Raw genomic sequence first — 5,252 nt, forward strand, 5'->3', positions numbered from 1 at the left:
ATGGGCTCAAGTGATCCTCCGGCCTCAGCCTCCCAAATAACTGGGACTACAGACATGCACCGCTGCACCTGGCTTGGCCTGGATTTTGAAGGATGTGTAGGAAAGTCAAGAAAGGAGTGGTGAACATTTTCAGGCAGGGGGTGCAGCCCTAAGCAAAAGGCTGTAAGGCACAAAGGGTAGAGGGAAAAGGGAGGACAATGAGGCTGGTGACAAGGACAAGGACCAATTCTCCTGGCTTTCAAAAGGTGAAGGAACTTGGCTTTCACCCTATGGGTAGTAGGGAGTCATTGAGGGTTTTATGTAGAAGAAAGACCCCACCTCACCCATCTCAATGGTAGTTATGACAAAAATGGACGAGGAGCGCTAGAAAGGAAGGGGCTACAAGCCCAGTTTGCCAGCTGCTGCAACTGTCCAAGTGACAGGTGATCAGGGCTGAGCTGGGGAATGCATTCATTCAGCAGGTATGATGCATCCATACTCAACGAGAAGGCAGACTTTAACCTGGACAGTTTGGCCCCAACTACTTCTCCAGTCTTCATTTGAATCCTTTCCTGCCTCCCAGACACAGCATGCACAAGGTCTGCAGCCCCCTCTGCACAAGGTACGCACCCAGCAGACCACCACTGTTCCCAGCCCTCCCTACTGTCACACAGGCCCCGTCACCCCTTCACAATGAGTTTGCAACCCCTGGGAAAGCACCTTCCTCCCCGAGAAGAATCACACTGGGACACATGTTCTTGTGTCTTTTTTATTGGACTGTGGGCTTCCTAAGGCAGGCCAGGCACTATTTCCCTCTGTATCCTCTGTTGCACCACCTAACTCAATTTCTCCAAGCCTGATAAGCAAAGAGCCTTGCATACAGCAAGGGTTCAATAAACTCATCCAAGTTGACATCCCATCTCCAAGGGTCAAGGGCAGATGGTGTAGCTCTAAGGAAGGGGCAGACCAAACGAGCTTTGACATCTCTGGGATTTGATGATCCCAGGATTCTGAATCCAAGAATCTGGGGTTGAATGGGCTCCTTGGAGCCCAGTGTGTGAGCAGAGGGAGAGGACAAGGAGAAAAACCAGAGAGACCCAGCTTCAGCGGAGTCCCGAGCCTGCTGGAAACAATGCTGAAGAAGGGGTGCAGGGAGAGAAAGGTAGGAGCCCGCGTCTCCCTCGCTGCCCTCTCACTGCTGCAGGACAGGCCATCACCTGCCCATCAGCACCTCAGCAAGTGAACAGGCCCCCTCAGCCCTGGCCCAGGGGTCTTGCCTCTCCTGATGGGGGCCCCTCCAGGGTGGTCCTAGGGGCCCTGGGGCAGATCTCCTTCATGTTGAACAACTGGGCGTTGCCAGGCCCCAGGCTGGCCCTCCGGGACAAGGGGAGTGTTGGAGGACCCGGCTGGAGCCAGCTGCCTGGCAGATTTGGGGAGGAGGCTGGGGCTGCGGAGGAGAGAATGCAGTCTCTGTTGGTGTCACTGACTGTGATATCGTGATATAAGAAGAAGTATGTATTTGGTCTTTGTCCCAGTTCCTGACCCAGAGTTCAAAACCTTTGTAATTTCCTGAGTAATAGGAACTACTGACGCAGAGCTCTGAAATCCCTTGGAATTTCCGAAGTGATATAAGCATCTATTGTTCCAATGAGGTGACTCCTGGGGGGCTCCTGGATAGCCCTGTGATGAGGGCTGGCTGCCAGGGGAACCAACTCCCCAACCGCTGGGGAAGGGAGAGGGGCCAAAGGTTGAGGCGATCACCAGTGGCCAGTGATTTCATCAGTCATGCCTACGTAATGAAGCCTCCACAGAAACCCAAAAAGACAGGGTTTGGAGAGCTTCCTGACAGCTGAACACACGGAGGTTCCCGGAGGGTGGTGCCCGTGGAGGGCATGGAGGCTCCACATCCTTCCCACCCACCTCACCCTATGCGTCTCTTCCATCTGGCTGTTCATCTGTGTCCTCTGTAATATCATTCACCATAAATGGGTAAAGGTGTTTCCCTCAGTTCTGCAAGCCACTCTAGCGAATTAACTGAACCTGAGGAGGGAGTTGAGAACCCTGATCTATAGCCCATAGGTCAGAAGCACAGGTCAGAACCTGGGGCTTGTGACTGGCATCTGAGGTGGGGGCAGCCTTGTGGGACTGAGCCCTTTTTAAAATTGTTAAATTCATTAATTTTAATTTTTTTAGATAGGGTCCCACTCTCTTGCCCAGGCTGGAGTGGAGTGGTGCAATCATGGCTTACTGCAGTCTTGACCTCCCAGGCTCAAGAGATCCTCCACCCTCAGCCTCCCAAGTAACTGGGACTGTAGGTGCATGCCACCTCATCTGGCTAATTGTTTTGCTTTTTTTGTAGAGATTGGGTCTTATTATGTTGCCCAGACTGGTCTCAAATTCCTGGCCTCAAGTCATCCTCCCACTTTGGCCTCCCAGTTCGCCACTGCGCCTGGTGGGACTGAGCCCTGACCTGCAGGATGTGTCACTCTCTCCAGGCACTGTGGGAATTGAATTGAACGTGGGACACCTAGGTGGTGTCCCCTGGAGAACAACTTGGTGTGTAGAGAAAAATCCCCACACATTTTGGTGACCAAAGGGGAAGCCTTCTGTGTTGACAGAGTGAGAGTAGAAGAGAGAAAAATAGTTTTGCTTTTTTTCCCCTTCAGACAGACTGTAAAGGAGATTGAGGCCAGGCACGGTGGCTCATGCCTGTAATCCCAGCACTTTGGGAGGCCAAGGTGGGTGGATTACTCGAGGTCAGGAATTCTAGACCAGCCTGGACAACATAGTGAAAACCCATCTCTACTAAAAATAAGAAAAAAAAAAATTAGCTGGGCATTGTGGTGTGCACCTATAATCCAAGCTACTCGGGAGGCTGAAGCAGGAGAATCGCTTAAACCCAGGAGGCAGAGGTTGCAGTGAGCCGAGATCATGCCATTGCACTCCAGCCTGGGTGACAGAGTGAGACTCCATCTCAAAAATTAATTTAATTAATTAATTTAATTAAGGAGATTGAGAGGAGATAGTGCAGGGAGAGGCCTCCTTCCCCACCAGGGCCGGGGAAGCAAATGTTCCTGGGAGATTTGGAAGGCATCCACCCTCTCCTCTACTGGCATGGCGGGAACCAGAAGAGGACGGGCAGCCGGAGCAGCAGCTCCACCTCAAGGGTCAGCCCAGCTTTCTCTAGAGGCTGACTCATCCCACAGGGGTGCATCAAGGATGCCCATCCTTCCAGGGAAACAGTGGCAGAGTCACACCAAATGTGCAATGTGAGAGAGAGAGAGAGAAAGCAAGACAATCCTGAACCTAACAAGACATTTTCTGGACTCGTACCTGTGCATGTTTTTTGTTTTTTGCTTGTTTGTTTGTTTTTTCACCTGTGCACATTTTCACAGACTCACAACACTGGACAATTGAGTCCAATCCCCTCATCTTACAGATGGAGAAACTGAGGCCCATGGAGAGGTGCTGACCCAAGTTCAGAAGCAGAGCCTGGCAGAATCTCTATATCCTACCTCCTTCTGTACTTCCCCAGTACCCACGCTCCCATCCACATTCAACCATGACTTATTGATGAAAACACAGGATTTTCCACCATGGGCATTATCTCAGTGCGGGAGGCACGCCAGGAGTGGCTACAGCCCTGGGCAGCTGACCTTGCAGTGAGCCAGGCCTGGAGCAACACCAAGGCTCCACTGCACACCCCTGCCTGAGCCAAGGTCAGCCCTGGGAAACGGAGTCTTCTCATCCATAAATGGGTCTGAGTGGCTGGTGATCCCTGCCTCGTGGAGTTGCTGAGGGGATTCAACAGCAGATGCGGCCTGGACTGGCTCACACCTGTGATCCCAGCACTTTGGGAGGCTGAGCCCAGGAGTGCAGGACCAGCCTGGGCAACCCCCATCTCTACAAAAAGTGTAACAATTAGCCGGGCATGGTCGCACACGTCTGTAGTTCCAGCTACTAGGGAGGCTGAGGTGGGAGGATTACTTGTGCCCAGAAGTCTGAGGTTACTGTGAGCTATGATCTCACCACTGCACTCCAGCCTAGGTAACAGAGTGTGAAACCTGCTCTGAATAGTAATAATAATAATAATGATGATGATGATGATGATGTAAAGGACATAGGGCATTGAAGGGAACATAAAAACATTTTTTTTCCTCTCCTCTCCCTCATCTATTTTGCTCAAATATAAAAAGTTCTGGTTTTTGTTTGTTTTTGGTCAAATGCACCCCCTCCCTTCTCTGCGCTCTGCACAAAGGTGGCGGGTGGTAGGGAAAGGCTCCTGTAGGCCTCTGTGTGCAGTTTGGGTTTTTTCTTTCAAATTTGTTCCCAGGTCCCAGTTATTCACTGGAGAGAAGTCAGTACATAGACCCTGTTCCCAGGAGGCTAAATGCTGAGGGAAAGCGAGGTGCCCACGCATTTGGGCTCCAGTGACAGCCTCCCGAACGGCCTCAGCCACGTCTGAACTGCAGGTCAGCACGTGGGCCTGTCCCCGGCAATGCTGTTTGCTGCTGGGCCAAGGAACCCTGAGAACCCAGGTTGACAGGACATGGTGACAATGGAAGGATTGTTCCAGACGCTGGGGCCCTGGCTGGCCTCTGGTTTCCCGTCATCTGAGCAAATCTCGATCCGCCAGGTACAAAAGCCAACATTTCCCTGATGATTGAAGACACTCATTCAGAAGGCTCCCCCTCAGCAGGCTGCAGGCTCCTCCTAACCACTCCGAATCCGAAACCGCTGTTCTCATCGCCACCCCTTTCATCCTACATGCTGGGAGCAGCCCTTTGGCAAACCCCATCGCTCCTCACACTACCTTCCAGAAAGCTCCTGAGCCTCCAAGTCTGAGCCTGCTGGTGGCAGCGAGACACAATGAATAGCAGAAAACCTCCCCTTCCTAAGGAGCCGCTGCAGCCAGACGGGCAGAGCCTGCCCTGGCTGCAGGCTGTCACCTTGGAAAGCACAGGGGCTGGTTACTACCACAGGTGATCCATCCATCAGATCCTGGCCTAAGGTCACAGTTAGCAAGCTCCAGGGCTAGAGCTTAGAGCTCCTGTGCCCAGATTCCATCCCTCTCCACACCACAAAAGGATTTGTTAAAAGATACGTCTAGTGACAAGTGGGCAAGGCCTAAGAGAAGAAAAGGCACAGAATAATGATGACAGTCCCCCAGCTCAGATAATCCCAGAAATAAAAGTAAGACACATGGTTATTCTTCTGCTGCTCTGGCTGGGCGTGGTGGCTCACGCCTATAATCCCAGGACTTTGGGTTGGCA

Source organism: Mandrillus leucophaeus, unplaced genomic scaffold (assembly GCF_000951045.1).
Source record: "Mandrillus leucophaeus isolate KB7577 unplaced genomic scaffold, Mleu.le_1.0 Scaffold39, whole genome shotgun sequence".
NCBI classification, from domain to species: domain Eukaryota; kingdom Metazoa; phylum Chordata; class Mammalia; order Primates; family Cercopithecidae; genus Mandrillus; species Mandrillus leucophaeus.